Below are 19664 nucleotides of genomic sequence, written 5' to 3'. Positions count from 1 at the left end.
CAGCTGGAGCAGCAGCTACCTCGAGGATTGGTGGCCTTTGAGGTTTTCCCGATGGACTTTTCAGGCTTCTACCAGCGGGGCCCCGTGACTGCACTGCCTCCTGGGAGCTGCTACTGGGAGAGGCAGCGGTACAATCCCCCCTGCCTAGAGTCGACAAGGGGCTTCTCCCACTGAGCTGAGACAAGGCCTTCTGTCTGCATCATGAAGCTGCGATCGCAGCTTCCTACAGCTATGAAACTCCCAGCTCAACCCACCCAGACTCAATTCTGTTCCCTGAGACCTTCGGTCACAATGGCACACCTCGCCTGGGGTGGAACCTCCTGCTGTTTACAGCGATGAGCCCAGGGTGAGCAGAGACAAAGCACCAAGACACGCTCGTCAGAGAAGGGCTGGGCAGGACAGACACAGGCGGACAGGGTGGCCAGAGAGGCCGTGAGAAACGGACAAAACAGAGGGGGTGCATTTATCATCCCTTCCTCAGCACCTGACACCAGGCAGGCCCTGTGCCTCCCCAGTCCAACTCTTCCAGGCATGGCAGATGCTTGATAATTCCTGCGACTGACCCAAAGGCTTCACAGGTCAGATTCCAGCCAGGCCGAGCCTGTGAAAAGACTTTCTTCAGAAAGTCCAGACCATGGTGATCATGGCCATTACGGCTGGAAATGTTGGAAGACCTGCAGGGCACTGGGCTTGTACCTTGGCCTCTTGGACATGCCCCCTCCTCCCTTGTCTCTCCCCAGGGAGAGTCAGTGATGGTTCACTTGGTGCCAGGCTGTTCCCCATCCAGCAGGAGCCATTAGGGAGGAGCAGGTGGGCTGGGCCCCACAGACTGAGAGAGTCAGGTCCCCAGCCCTGGAGAAGAGGGCACTTTAATGAGTGTATTTGGCCAATGGCCAGTCACTGAGGCTGTGGTCCTCCCCTGTCTCCAAGAAGCCCCAACATGGAAGGCTCAGGATAGAATATCCCCACAACCCTGCTCACCACCCTTCCCATGAGGCTCTGTCATAGGAGGCTGGATGCAGTGTGTCTTTAAAATGGTCTGCCCACCTCAGTCTCAAACTTTGGAAAGGGTTAACATAGCATTCCATGACCAGGATGCTGGGACTTTGAAGTTTCCCCTGCTAAACAGGACAGAGCCTCAAAAGAGCTCTTCCTCAAGCTGATTTAACCAGTCATTGGGTGGCACAGGCCATCAGCACTGAAGGCCGGCAGCAGAGAGATAAAGGGATGCAGCATCATTTATGCAAAAGCAGAATAAGATATTACCCCTTGCAGATGGCTTCTGGCATTTACCTTGTTGGATCTCATGTTAGCAACGACCGCCAACACTTCTGAACGGCAACACTTAACGAGAGTCTTTTCATTCTCCATGAAAAGAGTTGTCACAGAAAAATTTAAAGGGAAAGTGGCTTTAAACTGCCCATATCAAGTAGGAGTCTCTGGGGCTTGGCTGAGCCGGCGTTCCTCCTTTTAACTCTTCCATGTCGTTAGAGAGCCAGAGTTTGAAAGCCCTGGGACAGAAGAGGAGGAAGAAAAGGAAGACGAGGAGGAAGAAAAGGAAGACGAGGAGGAAGAAAAGGAAGACGAGGAGGACAAGGGGGAGGGAGAGGACAAGGAGGAGGCAGAGGAGGATTAGGAAGAGGAGGAGGGGGATGAGGAGGAGGAAGAAGAAGACAAGGAGGAGGAGAGGGAGGAGGTGAAGGAGGAGGGGTCGGGGAGAAGGAGGAGGAGTCAGGGAGAAGGAGGAGAATGAGGAGGACAAGGAAGAGAATGAGGAGGGGGAGAAGGAGGAGGAGAAGGAGGACTAGGAGGAAGAGGAGAATGACAAGGAGGGGGATAAGGAGGACAATGGATGAGGAGGAGGGAGAGGAGTAGGAGGGGTGGGAGAAGGAGAAGGGGGACAAGGGGGAGAAGAAGGAGTGGGGGAGATGGAGGGGCCAGAGGAGGAGGCAGCCGTGGTGGCTTGGGTGAGGCGTTGGATCCAGGGTGTCCTTGGCTGTTGCCTCCCTCTAGACCTCAGTCTCCTGTCCTGTGAAATGGGCAGGCACTGAGGACCCTGTAGCATCCCCAGCCCATGAGTGCTCACCCCCTTGATGAGCAGCATCACTAGCATGTAGAAATACGTTGGATTTAAGATATTTCCAAGCCATGGTCCTAAGTGGTGGCCACATTCCAGGCTCTCCCCAGAGGCGATGAGGAGCCAGTTGCTTGGCATAAGCCTCACTGTCGTGTTGTCAGCCTTTCTGCCTGCACCCTGGCGGGCGTGCAGGGCGTCCCGCTGAGATTTTCAGTTGCACTTCCTGATCACTACGAGGCTGAGCAGCTTTTCTCAAACTCATCAGCTATTTGTGTATCTTCCAAAGTGTTTGCTCAAGTCTTTGCCCATTTTTTAGCATTGGGCAGTAGTCTGTTGATTGCTGGGTTTCCAGAGTTGCTTACACATTCTTCATGGAGGTCTTTCATCAGGTGTCCCTGTTGTGTGTATTTTCACCCAATGACTTCCATTTTCTTGAGGTCCAATTTATCAATCTCCCTCCTTCCCCTGTGGCTGGTTTTTTTAAATGAAGTTTTTTTTATTTTAGAGCCATTTTGAGTTTACAGAATTGTTATAAAGATAGTGCCAGGTTCCCATATACTTCACACAGTTTTCTTATTATTAATGCCTTACATTATAATGGTACATTTGTCAGAATTAGCGAACAAACGTTGCTACATAATCATTGACTAAAGCCCACAGTTCATTTGGTTTGTTCTCGGGTGGCCGTTTTGTGGGCCGGGATCCCATCCAGGATCCCGTGTGACATTTGCTTGTCACGTCTCCCTAGGGTCCTCTGGGCCGTGACAGTTTCTCAGACCTTCCTTGTTTTCTGTGATCTTGAAAGTTCTGAGAAGCTGGGCTCAGGCATTTAGGGGAGTGTCTGTCTGCCGGGATTCGTGTGAAGTCTTTTTTTCATGATCAGATTCCGGCTGTGGGCTCCTTGGAGGAAGAGCAGAGGTGAGGCGCTTCTCATCCCACCACATCAGGGGTCCTGCCTCGGCCTGGCTCGCTGCTGATGTTGACCTCGGCTACCTGGCAGAGTGTGCTGGCCAGGTTTCTCCAGCATGAAGTCACTCTCATTTCCCTCGTAAGTTATACTCTAGTTTATCAATCTTCTAGTTTATGGCTTGTGTCTTCTCTATGAAACCCTTGCCTAACCTCTCAGTTTCGAAGGTATGAGAAGGAGGAGTCAAGATTCTTTTTTCTTTTCATGTGGATATCCAGTTTTGTTTTATTTATTTATATATTTTATATTTTAGAGACAGGATCTCACTCTATCGCCCAAGCTGCGATCACAGCTTACTGCAGCCTAAAACCCCTGGGCTCAAGGGATCCTCGTGCCTCAGTGTGCACCTCCGTGCCTGGCCTACATCTCTGTGTAGAGACACAGAGTCTTATGACGTTGCCCACACTGGTCTCAAACTTCTGGGCCCAAGCAACCCTCCCACCTTGGCATCCCAAAGTCCTGGGACTACAGGCATGAGCCCCACTACGCCTGGCCTGATATCCAGTTATTTCAGTACCATGTTTCCCCCTGTGGTTTTGGTTTGCTTGTTGAAAATCATGGGATGGTGCCTGTCAGCCTATTTCTGGACTCTCTGCTCTATGCCAGTGAGCTATTTCTTTATGGCCTTACTGGTGCAAGATTTGACAACTCTTCTGATGGTGCTGTTCCTTTCCAGATGGCTGTGGCTGCCCTTAGACCTTCACTTCTCTATGAACTTCTAAATCATCCTGTTAATTTAGAGGAAAAGTCCACAGGGACTCCAACTGAGATTTCATTGAATGATTAGATCAATTTGTGAAGAATTAGACATGGTATATTTAGAGATATATCTCTCAGATAATTTTTGGTGTAGAGTTTTTCACATATATTGTGAAATTTATCCCTAAGTATTTGATTTTACTATTATAGATAGTATTTTTTACTTCATTTTAAATTAGTCATCAGCAGTATATAGAAATACAACCTATCTTTATATGTTGACCTGGTGTCCTGTGATGTTTTAAATTAGTCATCAGTACTATATAGAAATACAACTGATCTTTACATATTGACTTGGTGTCCTGTGATGTTGCAGAATTCACTTATTGGTTCAAGTTGATTTTTGGTGGATCCCTTAGGATTTGCTACCTCATTTCACCTGTAAATGAGGATAGTTTTACTTATTTCTTTCCAATATTTATACTTTTCTTTTCCTCATCTCTTTGCACTGGCTGGAACCTCCCAGCCCAATGCTCACTAGAAGAGATGAAAACAAAAACAGAAACCCTTCCCTTTCTCCCCGTTTTAGGGGGAGTTATTGAGTATTTCATCATTTGTTATGATGTTGGCTATAGAAAAAAAAAGTCTGTTTTAACAGTGCTAGCCACTGGGAGAGTAAGCACCTGCCCTTATCTGAAGGCAGGGACTTCTGAAGGCCTCTGTGCTGAGTTCCGAATGACTTCCAGGTCACAATTAGCTCCTGGATGTTTACAGATAGAGTTGCAGAGACGTTCCTGGGTCCCATGACCCTCGTTGCACCCCAGGCATGCAGAGGAGAAAGCAGCATCCTCAGGCCCAGCCCAGGTGAGTGTCCTGCCTCTCTCACTGTCAGGGACACCAGGAACTTGCAGCAATGGTCCTAACCTCTCCCTGCTCCTTCTCCACTTTATGGTCCTTACGACTAGGTGATCCCCTGCTCCAGGATCTCAACCATAAAGGGTAGAGAAGCATCTGCGTGAGGCAAAGGTGGACCTGAAAGCCAGGCCAGTGTTCGTCCCCACTCGGCCTTGTTGCTCCATCTCCTCCAGGCTAGGACCTGCATGTGTCAGGGAAGCAGCTGGCTGAGCTCATGGGGGCAGAGAACCACCAATGAGGTGGGGGAAGAAGGGCCATGCTTCATTTAGAGGGGCACACAGTGCAGAGGAGACCAAGCCTAGCCAGGCAAGATGTGCATCCTGAGTGAGGCGGGTGAGACCACCTGCATTCAATGTGCCCCCTGTGTCTCCCCACTTCTCAACTCTTGTCACACACTGGATAAGCAGAGACAGGAGAGAATCACTCCATGTCATTGAATAAACCAGCTTAGAGCTCTGTCTGATAAAACCACAGTGAACAGAGAGGAAAAGAGCCTTCACGTTTTCATGTGTGGCTGGCCTGGGTGCAGCCTTCTGAGGGATCCCTGGAAGCCTCAAAGCTGTTTCATCTCGGGCCAGGTTTGGGGTCCTCTGATATTTGTTGATTCTCTACCATATGGGAGACCTAAAGGCTCAGAACATGAAAAATGTTGGGAGCTTTAAACTACTATCTTCTCTTTTCCTTTGGTATAATGCACGAGAGCAAAATGTACAAACGGATCGCCGTATATTCAAGGTACAGACCGAGGAATGAAACCCAGGGAGCAAAAGGCACGGCAGACAGCAGCAGGGCCAGGGCTGTGTCCAGTCCTCTGAAGACTGTGGGGTCTGCATAAAGGAGGCCCTGTCTCTTCCCCTTGGGCTGCTCGAACCGCACAAGCTGATGTCAGGAGTGACTAAATCTACCCTAATTAATAGACCATTTGACTCAAGTCCGAGCTAGGAAGCAAACACACAAAAGGGGTTCCTATAAAAACACCAGCAGAGGCGTGGAGCCGTTTTGGCGTGCCGTGGAGAGAGCTGACTCCTGGGTGCTGATCTCTTGAGGCCACGTGAGGGCTCCATCCCTGGCTTGGCCACCCACACCTCCCGTGGGCCGGCACCTTCTTATCTGGATGAAAACAATTCCCACCTCACGGGAAAGTTTTAGGCAACATTGTTTATTGCCTGCAAATCTCCCTGTGTGGTCTTGCTGAGGGACCAGCAAAAGCAAGTTGCTTCTGCTCTCTGTTGACTTTGGCCAGAGCATCTTTTGATCGAGATTTGACCGAATCACCACCGTCTGACAGTTATGAAGGATTTGATTTATTCTGGACACTGGCCTTCTCCAAGCTGGCGGCTAATAAGGTCCTATAAATGTTGTTAGCTGTTGACTGTGGACCACATAATTTCTCAGAAATTCTGCACCTCTTTGGAGCACTAGCTGGGCGCTGCCTAGAGGAACTTTCTGATGGTGGAAATGTCAACAGATGTTTAGATGTTCAGGGGCACCCCATCCACCAGGCGAGCTCAAAGCAAATGTCCTTCTGGAGTGAGTGCATGAGTCCAGGAAGGCCAGGCGTGTCATTGTGTAGGGCCATGAGTCCACGAGGAAATAAGGTGCCAGTCCCCCTGCTCCTCACAGGGATGGACCGGGACTCACTTCCGACCAGTTAATTAATGGACTAGAGACTTGTGACCCACCTGAGGACCAAGTCCTCGCAGGACACTGGGTAGAATGGTAAAGACAAGCAGTGGCATGACCTCTAATGCCAGAGTAGGAACGTGTGCCCCATGCCCACCCGGGTCGCTAGGCCTTTACTGCAGCCGAGGCACTGCCTCTGTCTGGTCTTGGGTGCTGAGAGGCCGGGACCTGCTGCGGCCTGTTGGATGCAGCTCATGCTCCCTCCCGAGTCTGTGGCAGACAGCAGTAGGGGCTCAGGGCAGCAGAAGGTCCAGGGAGAGGAGGGGGTCCTCCCTGTCCAGGTGAAAGCCTTTGACCATCCCAAGAACCGGGGTGCCCAGTCGCCCTTCAGCACTGGGCCTTCCAGCGGGCCAAGGGAGACACTATCAGAACCTCATCATAGGCTGTTTAAGGCTTAAGTGAGGTTGACAGGTGAAATGCTGAGAACAGTGGCCCCTTGCAAGCGTTTTATAGAGGTAGTGTATTCTCTGTGTGGATGCAGGTAGGGAGAATTGGAAGGAAGGACACATGAGAGCCAGCCTGCGACACCTAAGGACAGAAACACCTCCCTCAGCCCAGCCGGCTGCTGACTCCATGTGAAGAGGGACACCGACCCTTACAATCTCACAGTGTCCTGCCCCTGCCCCTGCCCCTGTGAGGTGGGAATCATTATGCTTATTTCACAGACGCAGAAACTCAGAGGGCTTAAGGGTGATTGAAGGTTGCTCCAGGCCTGGACTCGAATCTGTGTCTTTGCCTCCTAGGGCGATGCTCCTTCCATCAAAACCAGAGTGTCCCAGCTCTAGATTCCCCACCCAATCCCCATGGCCCCCACTCACCACCTCCTGTGGCTGCCTCAGCACCTCCGTCGTGAATCCGTGCATCCCTTCAGACGACTGCCTTCCGATGCGGCCCCTGACCTGCACCCCCTCCCATCACTGAATAGGACTCCTTTTCTCCTGGGTTTCCTGTAGGAAGTTTCAAAATGCTCTCCAGGTTTTCTGTGGGTGGATTCTCTCTCTGGATCTTTCTAAGTGAGTCCTGTGTTTCACCACAGCTCCCCCCACACAGTTGAGCAGCTGTACCGTGGGGAGGCTTGGTCCTCTTGCCCCATTTGTGTGATGTCTATTGTAGTCATGCCAGGGTCCTGACGTCAGAGCTCCACCCTGACATGTGCTCATGCCGGTTTACAAACCCTCCCAGGACCAGGCCCCCATCCCTCTTCCAGGACAGGCTCTGGAGCTCCAGCTATTAACAGAAACATTCCAGCCAGCATCCCCAGTGACCCTTAGCCTCCCACGCCACTGTGTCTTCATGACCACAGCCTGGCCACCACACAGCTCCCCCTCGAGGACTGTGACCACTTCCAGCCATTGTCTCTTTGGGCCACGCGGGATATATTCCCATTTCCCCATTCAGCTAGGAGATTTTACGAAGGATTTTTCTCTCCTGGCTCCAATGCCAGCAAGACCATGAACAGCTGTGTCATTTTCACTTTCAAGCCTCAGCTTCTGTACATAAAAGAATACAGTTAATAATGATTTCCTCCTCCTGAGTTGCTATCGAATGAAATGAGGTTATGCACACACACGGCAAGGACCTCCGTCTGGCAGGAACAACATCTCCTTCATCGTCACGAATGCTTCCCCTTGTGTCTTCCCTCCTGTGTGTGAGATGGGGGCTCCCAGGCCTCCCCAACAAAATACACTTTTCCAGCTTTTAGAGGCCAGCATTCCTAACTCCTTGCAATAAATCCCTATCACAGTACAAATGTAAACACATCATGGTATAACTCAAATCAACTGCCCCTGATTTTGCCATGTTTCAACCTTTTGTTGCCATCGGCCTCCTAAACAATGGCTTTAATGGAAACACAGGTATGTAAGCTTGGAAGCTGCTCAAACATCTCAGTCATTCAGAAATAAAACACTTGTTGAGCAGCTAGTCTGTGCCAGTTGTATTAGAGTTCTCCATAGAAACAGAACCAATAGGATGTACACAGAGAGAGGGATGAGCAGGGATTTTTCATGTGACTTGGCTCATGTGATTATGGAGGATGAGAAGTCCTGCTGCCATCTACAAGCTGGAGAACCAGGGAAGTTGCTGGTGTACGTCCCAGAGTCCAAAGGCCTGAGAACCCCGAGTTCTGATGTTTGGGGGCAGGAGAAAATGGATGTCTCAGATCCAGAATAAGGAAAGAATTCACCCATCCTCTGCCTTTTTGTTCTATCTGGGCCCTCAGCACTTTGGGGAGCGTGGATTTTCCCACTCACTCCCCTGATTCAAATGCTGATCTCTTCTGGAAACGCCCTCTCAGGCGCACTTAGAAAGCATGTTTTATCAGCTATCTGGGTTTTCCTCAGCCTAGTCAAGTTGACACCTAAAATTAACCAACCACTAGGCAATGCACTACCTAGGAATACAGAGCCAAGGAGGGCGGGATCTTCCCAGGCCTCAAGGTCTCTCATCTGCTGAGCAGACAGGCATGAGGCAGACTCTCACAAGTAATGAGGTTGGTGGCAAGGGCTACAAAAGAGAAGGACCTCTGCCGAATGCAAATTTGCACTAAGTGCTAAGGTAAAGCCAAATCTGAACTGCAGAATTGTGGGCTGTGATGTTCACCCCCACCCAAGTGGCTATGTTGCCACATCGGCTGCAAACACACGTGAATTTGGGCTGGGTATCAGGAAATGAAGTCATTCTGGGAATGGAAATTTAAGTTTCTTTAGGGAACTGTGAAAATCTGCATTGGAAAACAGATACTGCGAGAGAACAGGTTCTGCAGACCAGCAAACAGTCCAGACACTGGATTTCTTCCCAGCTCGCTGTCTGGCCACAGCAGGGGACAGACAGGCAGAGCAGGAGTGTGTCAGAAGGTGTTTTCTAGGGGAAAGAAGGAATAAAAGAAGACCCAGAGGAGATGCAGTGACATTGGGAGGTTCAATAATTTCCCTGCAGTTGAGGGCCCCTGGACCACTGTTTCCCCAGCAGAGACAAGGTGGTGGCTGGCATGGAGGGAGCTTCCTTAGAAGAACCCAGAACCCGTGTATTTCCCTGAGAAGCGTCATGAAACCTCTCAGATCTCTAATCCCTGCACTGCCCTGGAGCATCAAGGCCCAGCGCTGCTGTTGAATATGTGAATGTGGTTTTTCCTGACTCACCATAGAGTCAATAATTTCCAGTTTAAACGAGTTTGTTAAATATCCTTCCAGATTATGCCATTATCCAAGAAAGTCTTAGCTGGCTAAACTGGAGCAAGCAATTCTTTTAGGAATTTGGAGAGCAAGTTTATTGTCAGAATCTTGCAGCTGTGAAATCCAAGAAAGTCTTAGCTGGCTAAACTGGAGCAAGCAATTCTTTTAGGAATTTGGAGAGCAAGTTTATTGTCAGAATCTTGCAGCTGTGACAGACAAATGTCCACAGAGAGAAGAGATGCCTTTGAGAGGTAGTGAGCCTGATAACTGAGCACCAGGAGGGCTGCAGAGCCGGACAGCTCAGCCTCGGGATCCAGCCCAGCCTCTCCTTCCCCACAGTGAGCTCCTGCCAGACCGCAATACCCTCCAGCATTCCTGACATGAATCTGACCTGCGGGGAGGATCCGGGAGAGACCCAGCGCGGTGGAGCATCTCGGATGCCATGAGTTTCCCGGTAAGCAGCACCCAGGGGCAGCACCAGGGGGAGCAGCTTCTCAAGCTCCCAAGGGAGCATGTGGGTCGACGCACAGCAGCCTCCTCTGACTTCTTCCTGGTGATCTGGGGAAGAGGCAGCGTCGGCGCTTGGCCGCATTGATATATGACACCTTGTCCCTCCTTTTCATCGCCCCCTTTTCTCCAAATCAGGATTGTAAGGCCCATTAATTAACTTCTACAGATTGCCACAAGCTCAAAACATAGTAATTGAGGGAAAGAACAGCATTGCTGATGTTATTCCTTCAATCATAACACAAAGATTCTGAGTGTGTGCCAGGAAATGTCCTACCCAATGGAGATTAAAATTTTAGAGGGAGGAGACACGCAATAAACAACTAAATAATTAAAACATGCAGTGTGCAAGGCAATGATAAGGGCTTTGAAGAAAAGTAAAGCAGAAAAGGGGTAGACAATGTGAAAGCAGGAAGCAAGTTCAAAGGTATGGCCAGGGCTTCCCAAGAGGTTGTCACCTGCACAGAGACTGAGACAGGCGAGGGCCAGGCGAGCTGGGCCTGGGAGAAGTGGGAGCACACCCGGATCATTCCAGGAGCAGGGAGGCCAGTGAGAACCATGAGCTGTGGAAGATGGAGTTGAGAGGCAATGGGGCAGGGCCGGCGGGGCCTTGCAGGCCACTTGGAGGCGTGGACAAGTTCCTGGATGTTTGGAGCAGGAAGCTGGCATTCCCCGACCTGTTTTAACAGGAACATTTTGGCCAATGTATTGGCCACAGATCCACGCTGTAGGCCTGATGAACAGAAGTCTGACTCATGTCACCACAATAGAGAGTCACAGCATCTCAATTCTCAGACTTAAACCAGTTTACAGACCCAGAGCCCCTGGAGGAAGGGCCCACCACACTGCCACCTGGTGAAACCATAGAGGCTTCACCTTCCTCCCAGCCTTCCCTGAAGACGCTGTGGCCGCTGTCTCCACTGTGGAAGGGAACTGATCAGACTCTCCAAGCGTTACTGGACACTAGCTCTGAAATGACACCAACTCCTGGAAACCCCAAATGTCACTGTGGTTCACAGTCAGGGTGGGGACTTTTGGGTCAGCAGAGTTTTGGCTCAGGTTTGATGCATAGTGGGGCCCACTGCGCCCACCCTGTGGTTATTTCCCCAGTTCCCAAATTCATGACTTGAACTGACATATTCAACAATGGGCAAAATCCTCACATTGGCTCTCCGGGCCACAGAGCAAGAGCTGTTATTGTCAGAAAGGCCAAACAGAGGCCGCTGGAACTGCGTCTTCCTATGAAAATAGCAAACTAAATGCAATACCATATCCCTGGAGGACTGCAGAGATGAGGGCCACCATCACAGACTTGAGGAGGCAGGGGTGGGATTCCTACCCCATCTCTGTACAGCTCACCTACTCGGCCCACACAGAAGGGAGACAGCTCTTGGAGAAGGACTGAGGATTATCATAAACTTAACCGGGGTCACTCTAGTTGCAGCTGCTGGTCCAGATTCAGTTTTGTTCCTGTTTTAAATCAACCAGTCCTCTGGCTCCTGGTCTGTAATGTGTATTGGTCACCCCAGGGGTGGATGAGCCTTGGCTGTTGGTTCTAATTCAGAAATTCCCAAGGAAGGTTCGTGGTTGGCCCAGTGTGGGGCAGACCCTCCCAAGAACCAATTGTCCTTGGAGAGGGTAGCGAGCACTTTCCCCGGTTGAGGCCAGCGTGGGGCTCGGAGGATGTTTCAAAGGAGCACTTTGAAAGTCTTGGAAGAGGTGTGTGAAATCAAGAGCAGGGCTTCAGCCCACCGGCCCTCCACTGCTCAGTGCAGCTCATGCCCCATGACCTCCCAGGAAACGAGAAATGCCCATCCCAGGAGATCCCGTGCTCCACCGTAGTCAGAGCAGAGGAAGGCGCCTTCTGTGGCCAGGCCAGTTCACAACCAGCAGATTCCCCGAGTGCACAGGCAGGAGAGGGGCTGGCCGCTGCCTTGGCTCTCTTCTGAGCAGCACTGCCGTCTGAAGAGTCCAGCCCCCACACAGCTGAGGTGAGGGATGGTGCTTATGCGGAATGTCAAGTGAGATGCATTTGTTTTCAGCTTGGAAGACGCTGTTTACTGTTAATTTGACCAAGTGTTAGAGCGCATCTTGGAGAGAAGATAAGACATGGTCAGAGATGTAAAATGATACTCATTGTGCCTGTAGAGGCCGGGCTCAGGGCCCTGGTGCTTCTCCCAGCTCTGGGTGACCGTCTGCAATGGAGGGAGTGTGTGGGCTGGTTTGCCAATGGAGAGATTTGCCTCACGTCACCAGGAGCCTGGCCGAGCACCATGGTGACCGTGGCCGGGTGGAAGGAGATGGACGCCCACTTGTGCAATTTGCTTCCCTTCTTTCTCCAGGGGCCATTTCAGAATAAAATGTAATGGCCCTTTCTTGTTCAGTGTGGTCTCAAATGGAAGTTTCTTGCTTTGGATGCAGTTTCCATGGGAGGAGAGAGTGAAGGGTGCCACCCATGGTTCTTGTGTGGGAACAGGCTCTGTCTGGGCCTGGATCCCTGAGTCTCCCCAGGCCCCTGGATGGCCCCTAGCCTCCCTCAAACAGAGGGCATGAATGATGCTGCTTCCCCAGCAATTTGTCTGTTTTCTGAAAGTTGCTGGTGATTCTGCACAGTGCTTGGAAGTCCTCTCTGTGCTCAGAAGCACTTATGACTCAATGCAGCAGTGACCTGTCTCAGGGCACCAGCACAGCAGGGAGAGAAACTGAGGTGGTCAGGGTGGGGGGACCTCACCAGCGAGTCAGCAGGGTTGGTTCAGGCCAGAGTGTGGGGAAAGGCTCAAGGAATTAGAATTCTCACCTGATTGTGCCCCCAGCTGTGGACAGTGCCCTCAGCTTCCTTTTCTCTATGATGACACAGTTGGGAAAGCTGCTCTCCAGGGTCCCCTGGCAGCTCTGATGGCCGGGAACACCCACAGACTGGCCCCAATCAGAGACAGTCAGCAAGGTCACGCCGGCAGGGCTCAAAGAACCCCAGAGCTGAAGGGTAACACTGCACACTGTAACAGCTGCTTCCCCAGATGGTGACTAACGGCAGCTTCCAAGATCATTGCCTCACTGGTCTCAGCCCCGTAATAGGGAAATCCTCCTGCAAGCATGTGACTGTCCCCACCTGAGGAATGGGGGATGTTTATTAACCCCCATCATATAAGGAAGTGTTCATATTACAGACAGAAATGCCACATCTTGGCTAAAGGACGTGTCCGTTGAATCCCTTAAGTCTCCTGTGTTGCCGTCACTTACTGGGAGGTGTTCAGGTGGGACCTTGGGTCGTGGCCCCTTGCTCTTTTGTTGCCACTCTTGATTTTTAAAAGCATCGTCTTGTTCAGTTAGTACACCTGAAATCTGCTTTTATACAAACGAATTAAAGCTCAGCCTTAGCCGTGGTCCAGTGGGGCCTGGGGAGCGCCTCTGCACGAGATGCATGGGGCAGACCCCACAGCACCTGGCAGGCCAGCACCCGGGGCCCAGCGGCCTAGTTTGGCCACAGCAGGGAACATGCTGCCTCCACCCCTTACCCGGCTGGACCACAGAGACCTAGATGGTAACTAAGCAGAGACTCATGTCCTTGCTGTCTTTCATGGCGTGATTAAAGGGCCCTGCCCCACCGGGCGCTGAGAGCTCTGAGAGGAATGTCTGCTCCTGGCTTCTCTGGAAAGTGGGGCCCAAGTGAGGCTGAGCTGTGTGCACCCTGCAGGACAAGCAAGCTCAGAGTGGTGGGGACAAAGCAAGGACAGAGCCTCACGACAACGGAGCAGGTTACAGAGCTGGCTGTGACTTCAGACGAGTCACGTGAGGCTGGCATGGCTGTGCTCCCTTGGGCTTGCAGTCTCCCAAGAAGCTGCAAGAAGAATCCACCCTTCAGAACAGCCTGCAAGGGAGAGCACCCTCCCTGCCTGCTCCTCTGTCCAGAAAGCTGCCTCCCCACCCTTCAGCAGTTCCAGGAGGGGTGACTCCTCCAGGCCTGAACTGAAGGGACTGGGAGTATGGAGCACTGAGCAAGAAGAAGGGAGGGGGGCTGAGAGGAGGGGGCAGTGCACATGTCTGTGCTCTCAGAAATGGTGGAAAGTGACAGCCCTGGCCCCTAGATGTCCAGAATTTAAGAAAGATTCTTGGAATTCACACACACAAGCACAGAAACGCACACCCAACACCCCTTAGCCCCTGCTGGTCATGAGACTTATTATTGGATACCTGGGAGTCTGCATGTGTCAGATCCCAGTGGTGACAAACCCGCTGGGCCCCCTTCCCATCACTCACTGTCCCCAGGACAGAGGCATCACCAGGCCTTTGTCCCTCTGCTGGGGCAGCTGAGTTGGTGGGGAATAGAGGGGCAAGGGAGAGACCTGGGGCTTCTTTTCTCCAGCGTCACTATGGGGGGATGAACATACTATGCATTTCTCCTCCTGTGATAATCAGGCCCCCAGGCCTGCCCCTGCACTGCAGCTCCCACCTGGTACCTGGCTGCCTCAAGCCAGCACGATGCCTCAGCCTCTGGAGGTGAAGAGGAAAGCTAGCTGTGCCCCCTCGTGGAGAGCTGCTGGTTTATTCCTTAGTGATGGGTCCTGAGCATTGGCCTGATTATTTTATAACAGACTGATATCTTTCTGGAGCCCCTGAAAACACAATTTGCTGCCATGAAGCATGCTGTTTCCTTGCTAAAACAGTAAGTTGTTTTCCCCAGCAATTCTAACAGGCAGAAAACCCCATGTCAGCACATCAGCATCCCTTCCCTTCCCCAGGAAGGTAAGAGAGGGCTGCAGGAGGAGGAAGGAAATGCTGGAAAGTGGCTCTTCCCCGGGTAGCAGTGGTCAGTCGTTCTGCATCCTCCTGGGAGCCTGGTTCCTGCAGTTCCCACGGCCGCGCTGGGTAAAGCTGGCAGGGAAGACAGACCTCTACCGGCGCAGGGCCCTGCAACTTCTTTCTCCTGTGTTAAACTGTTCTCAATGACAGAGGCTGCCATGATGGTGACACTGAAGAGCACTGGCAAACGCACTAGCTGAGTAACAGACACTGTAACCAGCTGGCTGCAGCATTCGGAGTGGGCAGGTGCTGCCTGACTGCAGGGGCAGAGGGCCACCTGTCTTCTCTACACCTTCCTGGCATTTCAGAGCCCTGGCCGGAGCCTGCCTTCCTGGCCATGGTTGTGAGCAGGGAGGCCTGGGTGTACACGTGTCCATGTGTGGATCAGCAGAGGGGTAGAATGGGGCCTGTGTTTTTTTACCCCATCCCACCCGATGGCCTACACCGGAAAGTCATGTAGGAATGAGGAAGGTGAAGAGGGTTCTTGCAGCTGACACCAGGCTGCCCAGCTTAGGTTGGGCCTGACCTCAGGACTGAGCCCAGCCCCCAGGGTAGCCCCAGTGCTCACCGTCATACCCCATGATGCCCTACTGTGTTCACAGGGGAATGAGGCAGCTCCCCACACACAGAGGGCTCCCAGGACAGGTCCTGCCAAGGGTGTGACTGATGACCTGCTCCCCGAGTCCAAAGTCCTGGCTGAGGTCCAGGCAGCTGTGTCAGGGAGGGTCACATGGCACAGGCCAGAAAGCCCCTGCCCATGGGGCTAGCATTTACCATCCACGAACGCGCTCCCTTTCAGGGTGCCTGATAGTGGTGAGGGTCAGATCGGGGATGATGGAAGTCATGGCCAGGGCAGGAGGTAAAGAGGATGCATGGCCTCCTGGCCTCGGAGAGTTTGCAAAGTGCCCCTCAGATCTGACACGGGCTGGAGAGCAGAGCACGCGGTCACTGCGCTTGGTGGCTCCTACCTGTGGGGGCTCCTCACCGCTGGACCAGAGACAGCTTTCTGGGGGGCCTTCTGCTGCTCACTGATATCATAGAATGTTGAGTATCATACTTTCCTACCTCGCTTTTATTTGCGCGGGTTTAAATGCGCCTTAACAGAACCCGTGCAAAGGCTTGCCAACTGTCTGGCTGCACCGGATGAGTAGAGCATCTTCCTTGGTGGCAGGTGGGTGCGAGGAGGAGGGGGCTGGGCTTTTCTCCGGACGGGTGTTTGCCCAGAAGACCATCATCCCTGGACTACGTTAGGAGGAAGTGGCACCGCTCCGAGGTACGGGAAGAAGGGTTATAAAGGGGGGAGTCCACCACACATGGTCTTGAAGAAGCTTTTATAAAAGGCAAAGGCATCTTTGCCGGACGTTGTTGCAAAGGAGTAGAAACAAGCAGACGAAAACATCCCAAAGGGTAACCACTAGCGTTCCTGCTTCTTGCAACATTCATCCCAGGCTTCTAGCTCAGCCCGCCCCAGGCCAGGTGATCGGCCGCCACATCCCCTGCGACTGAAGCACCTGCTCCTCCATGAACTTGCCAAGAGCTGAGCGCCTTCGCTCCACACCGCAGCGCAGCCTCCGGGACTCCGATGGGGGAGACGGTAAAATCGATGTCCTGGGAGAGGAGGAAGATGAAGACGAGGTGGAAGACGAGGAGGAGGAGGCGAGCCAGCAGTTCCTAGAGCAGTCGCTCCAGCCGGGGCTGCAGGTGGCCCGGTGGGGCGGGGTTGCGCTTCCCCGAGAGCACATCGAGGGCGGCGGCGGCCCGAGCGACCCCTCAGAGTTTAGCACCAAGTTCAGGGCACCCCCAAGGTCTGCGGCGGCCTCTGAAGATGCCCGGCAGCCGGCAAAGCCTCCCTACTCGTACATCGCGCTCATCACCATGGCCATCCTGCAAAACCCGCACAAGCGCCTCACGCTCAGCGGCATCTGCGCCTTCATTAGTGGCCGCTTCCCCTACTACCGCCGCAAGTTCCCCGCCTGGCAGAACAGCATCCGCCACAACCTCTCGCTGAACGACTGCTTCGTTAAGATCCCCCGCGAGCCGGGCCACCCAGGCAAGGGCAACTACTGGAGCCTGGACCCCGCCTCGCAGGACATGTTCGACAATGGCAGCTTTCTCCGGCGTAGGAAGCGTTTCAAGCGCCACCAACTGACCCCGGGAGCCCACCTGCCCCACCCCTTCCCTCTATCTGCTGCACACGCCGCCCTGCACAACCCCCGCCCAGGCCCTCTGCTTGGGGCCCCTGGCCCGCCGCAGCCAGTCCCGGGGGCCTACCCCAACACCGCCCCCGGGAGACGCCCTTAAGCTCTGCTGCACCCGCATCCTCTTCGCTACCTACTGCTCTCGGCCCCCGTCTATGCCGGGGCACCGAAGAAAGCAGAAGGCGCGGACCTGGCGACCCCGGCACCCTTCCCGTGCTGCAGCCCTCACTTGGTCCTCAGCCTTGGGAGGAGGGCAAGGATCTGGCGTCGCCACCGGGAGGCGGATGCATCTCTTTCAGCATTGAGAGTATTATGCAAGGGGTCAGGGGAGTGGGTACAGGGGCTGCGCAGAGTTTGTCCCCGACCGCGTGGAGCTACTGCCAACTGCTCCAGCGACCATCAAGCCTGTTGCATCCCCAGGCCGCTGCCCCTTTGCTGCAAGTGTCCGCCGCCGCCGCTGCTCGGACAATTTTGCAGCAATAGCAGCAGCATCAGGAGGAGGACTGCGCCAACGGCTGCGCTCCCACCAAGGGCGCGGTGCTGGGCGGGCACCTGTCGGCCGCGTCGGCGCTGCTGAGGTATCAGGCAGTGGCAGAGGGCTCTAGGCTGACATCGCTGGCTGCCCCTTTGGGCGGAGAGGGGACCTCACCAGTTTTTTTAGTATCGCCCACGCCCAGTTCCCTGGCCAAGTCCGCAGGGCCCTCCTAGAGCCAGGTGGGAGTGGGGAGCGACCCGCAGCTGCTCATTCCACCTTGCGCGGCCCATACTGGGCGTGTGCATCTGAATCCCGCTGGAGAGCAAACACGAACTTCTGTTCGCTGCAAAATGGTTAGAAAGAAACAGCTGGATTACGTTCCTCTAAAAACCACCTGAACGTAACCTTCGCAGGGCGTCAAGTCATCTTTTCTTGCCTTCGGTTGTGGCTTCTATGGCTTTCCCGATTTGCACATTTCCTGGGGTACTATGAACGTGAGTGGGGTATTTTGTTCTGGCATTAAAAGAAAAACAAGCAAGCAAACAAAAACACAGCCTCCGATGCCAAACATGTTCCCCCTTCTTCACTTCCTTGGAACTGGAAGTATTATTCCTAAGTCTAGTGCAAAATGCTTCTACTCTCTGTGTCTTCCTGATAGGGATGTTTAATGTAAGTAGGATATTAATTTCAGAACATTGATTTCTTATCTGTGTGTCTGACATGCCATCTTTAATGTTAAAATTAAGGTGTTAAAATTAAGCCTAGTTATATAGACGAAATAAAATGCTAAGTCACTACACTACATCGTTTATTTTCTATTACGCCTCATTCTTCCCTTTCTAAATGGAACTTTTTAAAACCTACATTATTTTCCCTCAAACAATTTATTTTCACAATTCATATTTATGATAGATAGCAGAAGTAATCCATTTTAATATGGCCTTTAAAAATTCCAAATATTTGAGGTTGAAAATGTCCTGGCTTTTAAAATAGGAAATTTACTATTTATGAGACTTCTAAAAGAAAAGAATAGGAGGGCATGTAAATATATTCTCCATTTATTTTTCATCACCCCCCAACAAGCTGGAAAACCATTTGAGATCAATTTGGAATGTAGTGGCCAACATGTACTCAGGGAAAATAAAAGGCTATGAATATATATATATATATATATTTTTAAGCACTAGAATTTTCAAAACTTATTTCTTAAAAAAAAAAAAACTCTGAAAAGACTTTGCAACTAGAAAGGTTTAAGTGTTACTCGGCGTCAGGGGACGGAGTGGGGGGAAACCAGACAAGAACGCCCATCGTGAATTGCTCCCCACAAAGAAAACAAATTTCTAGGAACTTGGCCGTTTTCCCCTGTCCTGAGTGGGGTTCCCGATTCCGTGCCGCTTTGAGGGAAGCTGCTCTGTGAATGTGAGAAAGTTTTTCCCCCAGCCCCCATCTACTCCCCACCCCCAGCTATGAATTTCTTATTTCAGGAGGGAGGACAAACATGGAGACACACATTTTTACAGTAGTCTAATTGGCCGATTTTTCTCCGGCTTCTCTTCTCCGTGGTGTCTCTTGGAATTTCTTGGCATGCCCTACCTGAGATCCCCTACGGGAGATTTCCTCTTGGCTCCTGCGGTTCTGAGGACGTTCTGAAAAGTTCCCAAGCCCCACCTTTGGTAGCTGCCCAGACCCCAGCTTCCAATTCTTCCCTCTTCTTTGCACGGATAGCCGTCAGCCCCATAGCACCACCAGCGTCCAAAATAGACCACTTTTAGCAAATCCGGCAGGGCTGGGGCAGTCTAAGAGTTTGGAAACAAACTGAGAATAGAGGGGTCCTATTTCATGCCAGGTTCTCCCTGGTTTACGTTCCAACTCCCCTCTGTCCGTTGTGCGAAAACGTCTCCAGGCCGACCTTCCTTCATTTATTGTCAACAAACGTCCTGGGAGAGCGGCTACAGCCGGCCGCTGAACCCAGAAGGGACTTTCTCTAGGCTTTCTTGGCACCCTCCCAATTATCTTCCTTCTCTTGCCCGAGGGCAGACCAACACAGCTACAAACATGGGTGACTGAGGGTCAGACCCCTTCCCGGAACCGCCTCCAAGCTCCTAATTTTTGCCTAATGTTAAACCATATCCAAAGATGAATATTTAAACCATCAATTCAGTGGCGGAGT

General features: G+C 52.1%; 1 pseudogene; it reads left to right on the top strand.

Annotated features, from left to right (window-relative positions):
• Positions 1-4143: 4143 nt before the first annotated feature.
• LOC134807617 (forkhead box protein D4-like 1) lies at positions 4144-18293 on the top strand (annotated as a pseudogene).
• Positions 18294-19664: the final 1371 nt, after the last annotated feature.

The sequence above is a fragment of the Pan troglodytes genome, chromosome 11 (assembly GCF_028858775.2).
Source record: "Pan troglodytes isolate AG18354 chromosome 11, NHGRI_mPanTro3-v2.0_pri, whole genome shotgun sequence".
NCBI lineage: Eukaryota > Metazoa > Chordata > Mammalia > Primates > Hominidae > Pan > Pan troglodytes.
Note: the sequence above shows the minus strand (reverse complement) of the source record. Positions and strands in the feature narration are given on the sequence as shown.